Raw genomic sequence first — 14,879 nt, forward strand, 5'->3', positions numbered from 1 at the left:
CAGTAGTCCCCAGCTCTGAGACTCCTGGATGTTCTCTTTGTGTGTGGGGGTGTGCGTGGGGTGGGGGTGGGGTGGGTGTGGTATATGGGCAATGGGAGGGGCCCTGAGTCTCACAGAGTGCCCAATGCCACTTGGAGGAAGTGTTACTTGGTGTGAGTGTGTGTTTGTGTGTGTGTGACAGATCCTCCTTTCCTGCCTCTGTGGCAGCCCCAGTGGGGCAATGGAAAGCTGGAATTGAGTGACTGAGAGAAGTTGTTTGCAGCCCCAGGCCTCCTGGAGGGCATAAGCCACCAAAATTACCTCTGAAGGGGGTTTCTTACAGGACAATCCATTTCCCCTCAATTCAGAGCTCTTTGAACAGGGGTTCCCATCCCAGCCTCAAAAGAGCTGACTTTCCTCCAAAGTTAGCCCTTTTTAAGGCTCAAGTTGAGAAAAGTTGTTCACTGGCAGATGAAGGTATGTAAAAAAAAAAAAAAAAAATCATCAAGAAAGATTAAATCAGACCAAAAGAAGAATTTGTTAATGAGGGTTAAGGAAAGGAAGGCAGTATACAAGTACTTCCAAACAGAGGCTGTGGAATGCTGGTCGGAAGGGAGGGCTCTCCCTTGGGCCCCCAGACGCCCTCTCCTGACCAGCTCAGTACTGGCAGGGCTGGCCAGCTCTTGTTCCCCGGGGGCACCCTGTTATGGACCCTTTCTCAGAAAAGGGGGCAGCTATCCTCATTTAGCTGCCTTCCTGGGCCCCCACCCGGCCAGAGCTCCTCCTCCAGGTAGGCTCCCAGCTCCAGCCCTTCTGAGGTATGCAAGGGCCCCAGGGATGGGGAGGTGGTGGGAGGCAGGCTTATGGCCAACAGGTCCCGCCAGACCTAGACCCCACAGACACAAAGGCTAGGAAGGGCTCTGATGTCTATGGGGAGTAGCTGGTGTCCCCTCTAAGCCTGGGACCGTGTTTGCCTCCACATACACTGGAGTTGGTGGTTTTGCCCACAGACATGGCTTCTCCCAGGCCCCAAACTGGGGTCTCCTGGGGCCCTCTGTTCCAAGGGTACCAGACAAACATATGCACAGGTGTCACAAAGCCCTGATCCCTATCCCCTTTACAGCCCCTTCCTCATACCACTCCATACCATGGGGTATAAAGGAAACAGTGGAGGCACTGCAAGTGGGTTTCACTCAGCGGGGACAGGAGGATCGGCTACCTCCGGAGCCAAGGCTCCCTCTCACACTCCCCCCAATCCCACCAGCGGCAAAATCCTTTAAAAGGAACAAAGGCAATGGGGGCGGGGAGGGGGCTTCCTCTTTGGTCGACCTAGGGCGGCGGTTGACGCAGCCTGCCGCCGGTCAGCTTTCAGGTGAGTGCCTGAACCCGCATCCCGCCCATGCCTCAAGGTCCCCTCTTCTCCCAGCCAAGCCCGGGGCAGGGAGGCAAGTCCCCCTCAGCCGCTCTCGGGTCCCCAACCCGGCCAAGGGGTCGCCTACTCGCAGCACTTTCTGCCTATTTGTTTTCGCTCAGTACTCACAGTTTAGATGCTAAGCCGGCTCCTCTCGCACTCACTTCCTTTGTCTCTCTCTCTCTCTTTCTCTCTCCCCCTCACCAATCTCTCTCTTCCCTCCTTGTCCGATTCTCTGCTGTAGCTTCCAGTGGAGAAAAATAATTATTCTTCTCAATGGGTTCACACAGGGCGCACGCACACACGCGCGCGCACACACACCCCGCCGAGGTACCCAATCAATGCACTAATCTTCGGGGTCCCTTTAACCTCTGCGGATGACTCCGGGAGTTAATTATGAAGCCTATTTCGGCGCGGCATAAATATGCATTAAGATAGGAAATGACAACCGATGCGCTGAACTTCAGGGAATTGGCATTTAGACGGACTCCGTCTCGCCGCCCCCCACTCCCTCCGTGGCCCCATGAGCCATCTCCACAGCCTCGCGCCTTCCCGGGCTCGCAACGCCTATCACAAGCTTCCACCCGGGCTTCAGGGGGCCCCCGTGGCGGCATGGGCGCTGCGCCGGTGCCGGGAGACCCCCCTCGTGCGCCCTCTGCGGTTGGGGCAGACCCTCAGCCGGAGCTTCTTCCTCCCCCACCCCTGCAGGCGGGGCCCAGTCTGCGACACCCCCAGCACGGGCTCAGCCTGTGAACAAACTCCGAGCTCAGTACTCGGAGGAACTGGCGAGAGCGGGACGGCTACCTGCCCGCACGCCCGAGTTCCGGGCACAGCTAGAAAGACCGGGACGCGATTCAACTCCCAATCGGGTGAAGCAGCCTCGCGCCTTCGGGTCCCGCCGCCCCCGGTCGGTCCCGACCCGCACACATATGCAGGCATTTGCACACACGCGCGCACACACATGCGCGCACATGCACACACACATATGCACACCCTCGCGCACACAGACACTCCCGCGCGCGCTCACGCCCGCACACACTCAGGGTTATAACAAAGGAAGAGGGGCCAGCGCTGCCTTACTTTTGTCTTTCTTCTCTCTTTTGCAGCCCCCCAGCCCCAGGGCCGGCGTGCCCGGCCCAACCCGCCCTCCGCGCCCCCCCGACGGCCGCGGGCGGCCGGCATTCCGGAGCAGCGCGTCGGAGCTGCAACTTCGCGCCTAGGCGCCCGCACCTCGCAGCCTGGCGGGCGGGAGACAAAAGCTGCGGCGCCGCCGCCGGAGGCCGCGCGGCCAAGGTGTGTTCGCTAATTGTCAGGAAATGTGTGTGTGTGCGGCCGGGAGCCCGCAGGGGCGGGGGAGGGGGACGGAGGAAGAGGAGACCCACCCCTCCTACCTCCGCCACTCGCCAGCGCCGGGTACCCGAACCGGGATTAGAGAATAAATTATCTGCTCTCTTCTCATTGGGCTGTGGCTGAGGACGCCGTCGGCGGCGCCGGGCTGGGAGCTCTCCCGGCTCTTTGCATTCACCGCACAGCTCCAGCTTGCCTCGCTTCGTGGAGGCCGAGAGCCCGGGGCCTCGGCTCCAGACACCAGGGGACACCAGCCAGCTGGCCGCGCCGCCCCTCCCCCGCCACCCGGCTCGGCCTCAGGCCCTTTCCCTCCCAATTCTGGCTTGGGTCTTGGGGACGAAGATACTAGGGAAAAAGAGGCCCAGAGACCGAAGATCCCAGTATCCTTCCTCTTCTCCCGCCACGCCCCCTTCCCAAGGAGGCGGAAGTGGGAGGGAGGGCAGCAGGGGTCAGTCACCTGAGCCCAACCCGCTTCAGTCAGAGAGGGCTTTTAGAGCCCTCGAGAGGATCCCTTCAGTGACCACGGTACATGTCCTGCCCCACACACAATGACAAAGAAGAGATGGCACTAAGGATCTTTGCTTTTCTCCTCTCTTCAGCCCCCTCAACTCCAGTCCAATCTTGTTACTAATTTCCTGGACCTTCCTTTGGCCCACCTTGGCAGACAGCTCATTAACTGTCTGGAAGGAAATGCCTTCTGGTTCAAAGCAGCTTCCTGCCAAGAATTCATTCATTTAGCAAGAAATATATGCAGGATCCCCCTCCACCCCCCACGACCACCACCCCTGCCATGATACGGGCTGGGTGCCAGGAATGCAAAAGAAGAAGATCCAGATGAGACAATCATGTTTTAAAAAAGCAACAAATACTGGAGTCAGAGGTGCTATCCCAGTGTGAGAGGTGCTAAACTAAGGTACAGGCCAGGTTTGAACCCAAGAGGCAGGATTGAGTAACTTCAGCCGTTCATTCAATAATAATGTAGCATTTCTTCCATGCCAGGCTCTGTGCTAGGCATTGGGTATATACACAGGGGAACCAGTGCGTGTGGTGCCCAGTCCTCTGGAGTGCACATACACAGGGGAACCAGTGCGTGTGGTGCCCAGTCCTCTGGAGTGCACAGTCTGGTGGACAAGATGGACACTGACTAGTGCAATATGAGCTAATCAGCAGACATTTGGGCAGTGTGAATAATGCGGACTCTTACTCTTCGCTGGGGAGCCCAGAAAGACTTCTCTGAGGAATGAGATCTAAAGGATGAAAGCTGGGTGAAGATGGGATGGTGAGGGGCAAGGAAAGAGTTCTGGTCCGAAGGAACCTGTAGAGAGGCCCTTGAGCTGCTAGTAACTGGCTCATGAGAAGGCAGCGAATCGTCCCACTTGCAGAGAAGGAACACAGGTGGGCCTGGGAAGGACCTGCGGGAACTAGAGAGCTGCCCAGAGTAGTATTTGCAGGTGTAATCCAGGCAGACTTCTCCAGGTTCCGAAGACTAATGTTTTGAAAGAGGCCCAGCTGTGTGTTGCTCTTTCTGAGCCCAACCCCACACTGCAGCCCCCTTTAACTTCTAGTGTCTGATGGTTGCAACTGGGCCAACTTTGTTCCTGCTGAAGACAACCCCAAAATAAAGAACATAGATGACGACATCCCTGTTTCAACCTGTCACTCCCCAGTGGCCTGCACCACTCTGTTTACCTCCTCATTTAGTGACCATTGGCCTTCAACTGGGGGAAGCTATCAATAGCACTGGCTAGACTCCTTTACATGTTCTGGGATTGTATGCTTTCCTGTACATTTACTATCCCTAGATTCTCACAAGAGCCCTGAGGGTTAAGTTTATCTCCATCGGACAGATAGGGAAACAGAGTCAGAAAGAGGCAGTGGCTTGCTTAGTACCATGAACAAATTCATTGGCCAGCAGAATTGTTTGGCTCCCTGCCTTTTCTCTACTAGACTTCAGTTATTTGCTAGCCTCCCAGCTTATCCATGAGCCAGTGATGGTAGGGGCTAAGTAATCCCCTGCCTCTACCAGAGCCTTCAGCACCTAGGACAGGGCCCTGCACACCCAGGCTCTGGGGCCAACCCTGCTGATGTGAGTGGCTATGGTAGAAGGGAAGGAAATGATTAAATAGTAGATTTGGGAAGATGTTATAGCAGAAACTGTTTGGGCTTTGGACTTAACATGCACTTTGATGGGAATTGCCACTGTTACCAACACATTCTGAGCCATGGTTCCCTCATCTGCCAAATGGGATTTAAGATATCCATCTGAGAAGGCTGTTGTGAAGATTAAGTGAAATTGTATATGTGTGGAATGTCTTTGGAAAAATACACAATACACTGCTAATGATAGGTACTTCTGGAAGGGGACCTGAGTGGATGGGGCATCTACTTTCATGGTTCTCCCTCTAGCAGTTGTGATGTTGTACCATGTGCATGTACTATCTGTTCAAAATAAATAATGAAATACTTTAATAAGATAATATGTAAAACAACGTAACAACAATACTAAAATAGGCACTCCATACACTTTTGTTGAACTGAATGAAGTTTTGTAATTTGAAGCACCGAGATGTATTATCGAGGAAAATCACAGAGTCTCCTTCAGAAAGTGATGCTGGCCTGAAGGTTTGCACAGTGCCGTGTCTTCAGGCAAGGGTGAAGATGGCTAACCAGGTGAGATGTTTTCCAGCCCAGAAATTCTACAGTTCAAACCCTCGCTCACAGAGGTAAATAGCATCCCAGCAGGCTCACTTTCTATTGAGAAATCCAAATCCCTGCAGGTAATAGGAGATGTGTGGGGACAAAGCAGGAGTCATGGGGAGGAAAGGCTGTGGGTCTGGGCAACCCCTCAGCAGGCCCCATTCTGTCCAGAGAGGATAAGGCAGAGAGAGACTCCTGATCTGCTGACCTGGTGCTGCTCTTTTCTGGCTTAGTGAGTTAGCTCCCTGCCCAGCCACCCTGTGGCCCCAAAGAAAGCTGAGAGCAGCAGGTGCAGAGCCTAAGGAGGGGAGTGGGCTTTCTCCTGTTACCCTCCAGGGATTGAGGTCCTGGGACAGTGCAGGGCAGCCATTCATCAGCCAGCACAAAGAGACACTCTCTCAGCCACACGGAGACCAGGTCCAGTCACCTCAGACACTGGGGTATAACATCAGTGGGAACTTTAGAGGCGTCTTAAAAAAAGACCTTTGGACTCTCACATCTAGTGGTATTGGTGGAAGGGTTGGGACAGGAAGGAAGCATTCTGTGGGAGATCCTGGGGAGGAACAGGCAAAGACAGGCCCCAGCTTCAGTGAAATGGGGGAGGGCAGGTGGAATCAGAAAAGCTAGAAAAATAGGAGTTGGACTGGCGCAGTGGCTCATGCCTGTAATCCCAGCACTTTGGGAGGCCAAGGTGGGCAGATCATTTGAAGTCAGGAGTTCAAGACCAGCCTGGCCAATATGGCGAAACCCCGTCTCTACCTGCCTCCCTCCCCACCAAAATAAAGAGTTAAAAGAAACAGAAATAGCCGGGCATGGTGGCTCACGGCTGTAATCCCAGCACTTTGGGAGGCTGAGGCGGGCAGATCACCTGAGGTCAGGAGTTCGAAACCAGCCTGGTGAAACCCCAGCTCTACTAAAAATACAAAACTTAGCTAGCTATGGTGATGTGCATCTGTAATTCCAGCTACTCGGGAGGCTGAGGCAGGGGAATCACTTGAACCCGGGAGACGGAGGTTGCAGTGAACCAAGATCTCGACACTGCACTCTAGCCTGGGTGACCAAGTGAGACTCCATCTCAAAAAAAAAAAAAAAAAAAGAAATAGAAATAATTTATTCTGGCGTAGAAGCAACTAAGAAGGAAGAGAAAGGGAAGGCAAAGGCTCAGGACTGGAGTGGTCATATTTTCATCTAAAGAAAAAATATGGCTGTTCCTTTTTCTGCTCTGAGCTTCCAGAGAAGGGAAGCTCTCTGTTTCCCTTCTGAGGCAGAGGGTGTGGTGTTTTAGTCTGGGGCAGGGATATCCTGCAGCTCCAACTTTGGACAGGTAACCTTACTGACCCCTGCCTTTGCCTCCTGTCGCCCTTCTCCTAATTAACACAAAACACACTGTAACCCAGTCCCTGGTCAGTCTTGAAAACAGGGATAGCCGGGCGCGGTGGCTCACGCCTGTAATCCCAGCACTTTGGGAGGCCGAGGCGGGCGGATCACAAGGTCAGGAGATCGAGACCACGGTGAAACCCCGTCTCTACTAAAAATACAAAAAATGAGCCGGGCGCAGTGGCGGGCGCCTGTAGTCCCAGCTACTCGGGAGGCTGGGGCAGGAGAATGGCGTGAACCCAGGAGGCGGAGCTTGCAGTGAGCCAGGATCGCGCCACTGCACTCCAGCTTGGGCGACAGAGCAAGACTCCGTCTAAAAAAAAAAAAAAAAAAAAAAAAAAAAAAAAAGAAAACAGGGATAACTTTCATCAGAAGGGACAAAATGCAAATGCTTTCCTTGCTAAGCAATCAGAAGTACTTATAAATTACCGTCACTCACAGCGTCCTGAGTCTGTTGTGTGTAGCACAGTGGACTAGAGCCTGTCCCTGTTACAGTCACCAGAGCATCAGCTCTAGGATCCAGATAGAAAGCCACAGTTTTCATCAGTGAATATGTCATGTGCCTAGCACAGCCCCAGACACTTCATGGATACAACGATTCATTTCGTTCATCCTTTTCTTCAGGAGAGTCCTCATTGCCACCTAAGAGTTTGGACTGTGTGTAGCTTTAACTGACCATCCACTTTCCTGGATGACCGTATCAAGCATGGTAATACCATCCCTCAACCCATACTTCACTGATATAATAAATACAAATGGATGCAAACAGATGAGAATTACTTCATGTTCCCATCACAATCCACCAACCTGTCTACACAATATCTGCTCATATTCTCTGCCTTCCCTGCAGCTGTAATGGAGCTGAAAAGTCTCCATTCCTACTTAGGGCCAACTCCTGCATTATTGCACTGGATCCCATTCACTCTCACTTCTTCTGTGTCTTTGCTCCTTGAAATTATACCTTGTCTTTCCTGAATCATGTTTCCCCTTCAACCCTAGATCATCCTCACATACAGAAAAACATTCCTTAATGTTGCCTATCTTAAAAAAAACAGCCGGGCGCGGTGGCTCAAGCCTGTAATCAGAGCACTTTGGGAGGCCAAGGTGTGGACGGATCATGAGGGCAGGAATTGGAGACCAGCCTGGCCAACATGCCAACATGGTGAAACCCTACCTCTACTAAAAATACAAAAAAATTAGCTGGGCGTGTTGGCACACACCTGTAATCCCAGCTACTTAGGAGGCTGAGGCAGGAGAATTGCTTGAACCTAGGAAGCGGAGGTTGCAGTGAGCCGAGATCATGCCACTGCACTCCAGCCTGGGCAACAGAGTGAGACTCCGTCTCATAAAAATTAAAATAAAATAAAAAAACCTTTTTTGGCTCCCACACCTTTTTCTAGGTAATAGCCCTTTTCTTTGTCATTTTACAGCAAAACTCAAGATAGTTCTCTGTAATTACTCTACACTTTCTTACCTTTATTGACTCCTCAACTCACTCCAGTTTGACTTCTCTGTCTTCACCACCCTGCTGACACTTCTCTTGTCAAAATCACCGACAGTCTTCATCTTGCAAAATCCAAAGGCTGAAGCCAGTTCCATTTCACCGATCGTGATAATTGACTGCTCTCTCCTTCCAACTCTTCCCCTGAGACACTTCTTGGTACCCCTGCCTCACTGGCCATTCTTGTCTCTCCCTGGGCTCTTTTCTCCTTTCAGTTCTCTCAAACTCACTCTGTAGGCAATTTTATTCCTATGGCTTTAGAAACCAAGCTCTCTCCTAAGCTGCAGGCTTGTATATCCAAATGCTCATTTGACCTCTTCACTCAGCTGTTGTATTAGCTTCCTAGAGCTGCTTTAACAAAGTACTGCAAACTATGTGGCTTAAAATGTCAGAAATGTGTTGTCTTACAGTTCTGGAGGCTAGAAGTTCAAAATGAAGATGTTGGCAGGGCCAGGCTGAACCCTCTAGGGGAGGATCCTTCCTTGCCTCTTCTAGCCCCAGGTGTTCCTAGGCTTGTAGCAGCATCACTCCAGTCTCTGCTGTCTTCATCACTGTGAGATCATCTCTATGTGTCTGTGTCTTCATATGCTGTTCTTCTCTGTGTGTTTTTGCTGAAATTGATCTCTCTCTCTCTCTCTCTTTTTTTTTTTTTTGAGACAAAGTTTCACTCCTGTTACCCTCCTGTTGGCTGGAATGCAATGGAGCGATCTCCGTTCACTGCAACCTCCACCTCCCAGGTTTAAGCAATTCTTCTGCCTCAGCCTCCCAAGTAGCTGGAATTACAGGCGTGAGCCACTGTGCCCGGTTAATTGATTTCTTCTTCCTTTTTTTTTCTTTTTTAGACAGAGTTTTGCTTTTGTTGCTCAGGCTAGAGTGCAATGGCGCCATCTTGGCTTACTGCAACCTTTGCCTCCTGGGTTCAAGTGATTCTCCTGTCTCAGCCTCCTGAGTAGGTGGGATTACAGGTACCTACCACTACCCCCGGCTAATTTTTTGGTATATTTAGTAGAGACAGGGTTTCACCATGTTGGCCAGGCTGGTCTCAAACTCCTGACCTCAGGTGATCCGCCCCCCTCGGCCTGCCAAAGTGCTGGGATTACAGGCATAAGCCACCACATCAGGCCGATCTCTTTTTATAAAAATGATAGTTATATTGGATTAGGGCCACCCTCATGACCTTATCTTATTACATGTGCAAAGACTCTGTTTCCAAATAAGATCACATTGACAGGTATTGGGAATTAGGACTTTTTTTGGAGAGACACAAGTTAACCCATAACAGATGTCTACTAGGAACTTCGAATTGAACATGTCCATGATGGAATTCTTTATTTCTATACCTTTTGCTCCCAATCTTTCCTCCTCCAATAATAGGACCTTCAGCTCTGTCCAAAAACATAGAGAACATCCTTGATTCCTCTCTTTTTCTCACCCTCCCACAGCTAATCTATCAGCCAGACCCATTGCTCAAATCCAACCACTTCTCTCTGTCTCCCTGGCTGCCCCTTGAGTCTAGTGTTCTCGCCCCTCTCCTGGACGACTGTGCCAGCTTCCTCCCTGGCCTCCTGCTTCCACTCATTCTTCCCACTACAGTCTACTTTCCATCTAAAAGCCAGAGTGAGTGTTTTAAAGCACAAATCAGATCACATCCCTCCTACTGCTTAAAACCTTCCAAAGACTTCTTACCGGAATTAGAATAAAATCCAAGCTTCTTAACTTGGCTTATGAGGTTTTACACAGTCTGACCCTTCTTCTCTCGTTTACTACAACTCTCCCCCACACTCACCTCCTCTCCAGCTGCACAAGCCTTCCTTCTGGCTCCCCTGAACTTTCCAAGATTGTTCTCACTCAGGGCTTCACACTTGTTGTTCCTTCTGCCTGGAACACCCTTCCGTTATCTTGGCATGGATAACTTTGTCTCATCATTCCAGGTGTATCTCAAATGTTACCCCCTGAGAGAAGCGCCCTATTGCAACAGGCACTCTCTATCCCCTTACTCTATCTTTCTTTATTCATAGTTTTATTTCTAACTGAGAATGTTTTATTTATTGGCTTCTGTGTTACTCTCCAACTCTCCTATTAGAATGTAAGGGGCCCCAATACCTACAGCAGAGTCAGTACACAGCAGGGCCTCCATATTATTATTATTATTATTATTATTATTATTATTTTGAGATGGAGTCTCACTCTGTTGCCAGGCTGGAGTGCAGTGGTGCGATCTCAGCTTACTGCGACTTCCACCTCCTGGGTTCAAGTGATTCTCCTGCTTCTGCCTCCTGAGTAGCTGGGACTGTAGGCATGCGCCACCATGCCCAGCTAATTTTTTTTTTTTTTTTTTTTTTTTGAGACGGAGTCTCGCTCTGTCGCCCAGGCTGGAGTGTGGTGACGTGATCTCCGCTCACTGCAAGCTCCGCCTCCTGGGTTCACACCATTCTCCTGCCTCAGCTTCCCGAGTAGCTGGGACTACAGGTGAGCACCACCACGCCCAACTAATTTTTTTGTATTTTTAGTAGACATGGGGTTTCACCGAGTTAGCCAGGATGGTCTTGATCTCCTGACCTTGTGATCCGCCCACCTCGGCCTCCCAAAGTGCTGGGATTACAGGCGTGAGCCACTGTGCCCAGCCAATTTTTGTATTTTTAATAGAGACAGGGTTTCACCACGTTGGCCAGGATGGTCTCGATCTCTTGACCTTGTGATCTGCCTGCCTCAGCCTCCCAAAGTGCTGGGATTAGAGGCAAGAGCCACCGTGCCCGGTCTGGGACTCCATATTATTTATTAAATACATAAACTTACTACTACATGCCAGGCACTGTACTAGGTACTGCTTTTGTAATAAGCAAACATTAAAATATGTTTCTTCTGTAGGAACGAGACAGCAACCCTTCCCCTGAGGAGCATGTCCCAGAGAAAACCAGGTGCCGAACAACTTGTTAGCAACATTATCTCTGAGGATGGGTAAGTTCTCTGTCTTGGGGCCACAGAAGCTTCTCCAAACCTACACCACTCCTGACACTTCCCTGCCTCCCCATCTCAGTAGATGATCTTGCTTTCTACTTCGCAGAGAAAATTGAGGTCTGGACCAGGAACTGTTGCCCCAACCTGTTTCCTTCCCTTTCCTCCTTTCTGCCTGACCTTCCGGAGAGAGTGTGGGCTTTGCACTCAAGCAAACACAGGTGCTAACTGTGGGTTTGTGAGTGACCTTGGGCAAATTACTTAACCTCTGAGTCTCAGTTTCCTCATCTGTAAAATGGTCATGATAACACCTACCTCATTGGGTTGTCTTGAGGATTAAACAAAACATCCTATATCAACATGCCTGTCTTTTCATAATTGCTCAGTGAATGGTCCATTCCTTTCTCTGCCCCCCTCTCCCCAGCCACCTGATGAGATCAGTGCTATCCTTCTTGTTTTACAGATGAGGAAACTGAAGGCAAGTCTACTGACGTTCAAGTCTGTCAGTTAACTTTCCCAAAGTCACATGTTGCTAAGTGATAGGCCCTGAGTTAATTTCATATCTCAGACTCCAGCCCCAGGGGATCGCGCTGCTGCTGTAAAAAGCAAATGCAAAGACAATCTGTTGGCATTTTAATAATGTGAATTAATTCAATTTAAAGATTGTTCCTTAGTCTGACATTTTGTCCATTCTCTCTCTCTCTCTCTCTCTCCCCCCCTTTCCCCACTGCCCTTAGTGTTGTTAGAATGTCCTTTATCTCTCTCTCTCTCGCTCTCTTTTTTTTTTTTTTTTTTTTTTGAGATAGGGTCTCACTCTGTCGCTCAGGCTGGAGTGCAGTGACACGATCTCGGCTCACTGCAGCCTTGGGCTCAGGTGATTCACCCACCTCAGCCTCCTGAATAGCTCAGTCTACAGGCATGTGCCACCATGCCCAGCTAATTATTTGCATTTTTAATAGAGATGGGGTTTTGCCATATTGCCCAGGCTGATCTTGAACCCCTGGCCTCAAGTGATCTGCCTGCCTTGGCCTCCCAAAGTGCTGGGATTACATGTGTGAGGCACTGTGCCCAGCCTAGAATGTCCTTTATCTCAAGAAATGATTGTTGCATTTTTTCCTTACTTGGAAAGAAAGCTAGCTATACAACATCCACCCTCTCCATTACAAAACTGCCTTAAACAGCCTAGGTAGGCTGCCCCTCCTTGTCTCTGGCAGAAGGCTGGCACCAGAATTTCTGTATTAGAGGGGCTAAAGTTGGTGCTTTGGTTAGGAAGAGGAAGTTGAGGAATTGTCTAAAAGCTAGTTACATAACTATTAACCTTTGTTTGAAGGAATTAATGGGGAATTCAGAGAAATCAGAGCCTCTCCCCCGCCACCCTCTGTCATTCCACTGCCCTGGCACATGGGCACAATGTCTTCTGAGAAGGGACACAAACTGCTCAGACATGCGGCATCCTCCCTGTAGTCCTCCTTTCCTGGCCGGTTGGAGAATGATCTCTGCCTTTCTCTTCTGCACATCTCCCAGCATGCCCCATGGGGAACATTTTGGATTTGAATGAAGAGCATAAAAATGTGGTCAGCATATTGGCCTTGGTATTTGATTTTCTTTTTTCTATGCAACCGGCCCCAGGAGGTGACTGACAAGTTGGGCCAAGTGCACTGAAAGCCCTGTCTCGGCTGGCCCATAACTCCTGAGCTGCACAGACCCCCAAGGACCCCGTGAGCCGGCAGAGAGCCATAAATCCAGCAAGCTAGAGGCTGGGAGCTCACTGATTGCACTGGGGAAAAGCAGCCTGATCTGATTGCTATGTGAGCTGGAGAGAGAAAAGGTGGTAGCTGGAGTGCTAGAAATACAACGACTTTGGAACAAAAATGAAGCAACAGAGGAATGGCAGGAGGGACTGTAGTTTTCTCATCTGTACAACAAAGGGGCTGGATTGGACTGCATCTGAAGCCCTTTCATTGCAGAAATTCTGTGTTCCTCTTTGTAACTAAGGTCAAACAGATGTGGGAGGGTGTCAGGATGGGAAAGCAAGATTGGGGGACCCAGAGAAGCCAGAAGAGGCAACAAGGAGGTGGACACATTTACTGCCTAATTACTATCACATTTTTTGGTGTGTGTGTGTGAGACAGGATCTTACTCTGTCTCCCAGACTGGAGTGCAGTGATGTGATCTCAGCTCACTGCAACCTCTGCCTCCCAGGTTCAAGTGATGCTCATGCTTCAGCCTGCTGAGTAGCTGGGATTACAGGCACATGCCACCACACCCGGCTATTTATTTTATTTTATTTTATTTTATTTTATTTTACTTTTAGTAGAGATGGGGTTTCTCCATGTTGGCCAGGCTGGTCTCGAACTCCTGGCCTTAAGCCACCCACCTGCTCAGCCTCCCAAAGTGCTGGGATTATAGGTGTGAGCCACTGCACCCGGCCAACTATCACATTTAATTATCAGAATAACAAGTGAGATAGATATAGTTATCTCCATTTTACAGAGAAGAACACTGAAGTACAGAGGCTACATTAATATCTCAAGGCCACAAGGCTACATGCTCAGGTTGGGATTCCACTCACACGGTCTGACCCAAGGCCTGCACGCTTGGTCATGAAGCCTTCTTGCCTGAGTATGCAGTGTGACCAGGAAAACCCTGGGGGAAACATGTACACAACTCATGTTTCCTTCCTTTGAAGGATAAGAGTGGAAAACGGATAGTCCCCTTGGAGTAGATTGTCCAAAATATACATCTGTCTTCTGGGAAAGAGGAGTGTCTGTGTGTGTGTGTGTGTGTGTGTGTGTGTGTGTGTGTGTGTGTCCATAGGGGATGTAACAGGTAACAGACAGAGCCAAGAAGCATGTAGGTGAAAATACTTAATAGGGATGAATGTAAATTCCTGTACCTGGGCACAGAATCCCCATTATATAAAAATAGAATAGGGAGTTAGGATCAAAAAGCTCAGTTTAGGGGCTTCACCTGACAGCAAGCTCAGGTTGAACACTAGTGTTGTGAGGCTTCCAGAAAAGCCCACCACAGGGCTGCATCAACAGAAGGGAAGTGTCCCACACCAGGGCAGAACCCTTAGAGCATTCGCGCTAGGTTGAATTCCAGGCCCCTTGCTATAAGAGGGACAGGGACAGGCCAGAGAGGATAAAGAGGAGAGCAACAGGGATAGAGATGGACATCTGAGGAAGAGGTAAAACACTCACCAGTTGAAAGAACCAGGCTAGACATGGTGGCTCATGCCTGTAATCCCAACACTCTGGGAGGTCGAGGCAGGTGGATCACCTGAGGTCAGGAGTTCGAGACCAGCCTGGCCAACATGGTGAAATCCTGTCTCTACTAAAAATACAAAAATTAGCCAGGTGCAATGGTGGGCACCTGTAGTCCCAGCTACTTGGAAGGCTGAGGCAGGAGAATTGCTTGAACCCAGGAGACGGAGGTTACAGTGAGCCAAGATTGCACCACTGCACTCCAGCATGGGCCATGAGAGAATCTGTCACCAAAAACAGAGAAAGAACCAGGTGACATTGTGCAAGTTACATCATACATCACGTCGGTTTTCCTATCTGCAAAAGGGGCTTATTAGTAGTGTTGGCATAGAGATTAAATGAGGTA

The 14,879-nt window shown here is 50.1% G+C and overlaps 1 protein-coding gene and 1 long non-coding RNA gene across 4 annotated transcripts in view; one reads left to right on the plus strand and one right to left on the minus strand.

The window, feature by feature from the left end:
• LOC105484817 (LEM domain containing 1) overlaps positions 1-1,645 on the minus strand; it is a 74,602-nt gene extending 72,957 nt beyond the window's left edge. The window contains exon 1 of the mRNA XM_011746826.3: positions 1,520-1,645. The gene's annotated coding sequence lies outside the window, so the exon portion shown is untranslated. The remainder of the gene's footprint in view (positions 1-1,519) is intronic.
• A 724-nt stretch (positions 1,646-2,369) lies between these two features.
• On the plus strand, positions 2,370-14,611 carry LOC139358411 (uncharacterized). Of its 3 annotated transcripts, XR_011613169.1 has the most exons (4): positions 2,371-2,683; positions 5,282-5,407; positions 11,181-11,270; positions 12,897-14,611. It is a non-coding gene; the product is annotated as an uncharacterized lncRNA (long non-coding RNA). The 3 variants fall into 3 exon arrangements; XR_011613166.1 differs by lacking the exon at positions 12,897-14,611 and having other exon boundaries at positions 2,370-2,683; positions 11,181-12,034; XR_011613167.1 differs by lacking the exon at positions 12,897-14,611 and having other exon boundaries at positions 2,378-2,683; positions 5,297-5,407; positions 11,181-12,034.
• Positions 14,612-14,879: the final 268 nt, after the last annotated feature.

This window comes from Macaca nemestrina, chromosome 1 (genome assembly GCF_043159975.1).
Source record: "Macaca nemestrina isolate mMacNem1 chromosome 1, mMacNem.hap1, whole genome shotgun sequence".
In the NCBI taxonomy this organism is placed as follows: domain Eukaryota; kingdom Metazoa; phylum Chordata; class Mammalia; order Primates; family Cercopithecidae; genus Macaca; species Macaca nemestrina.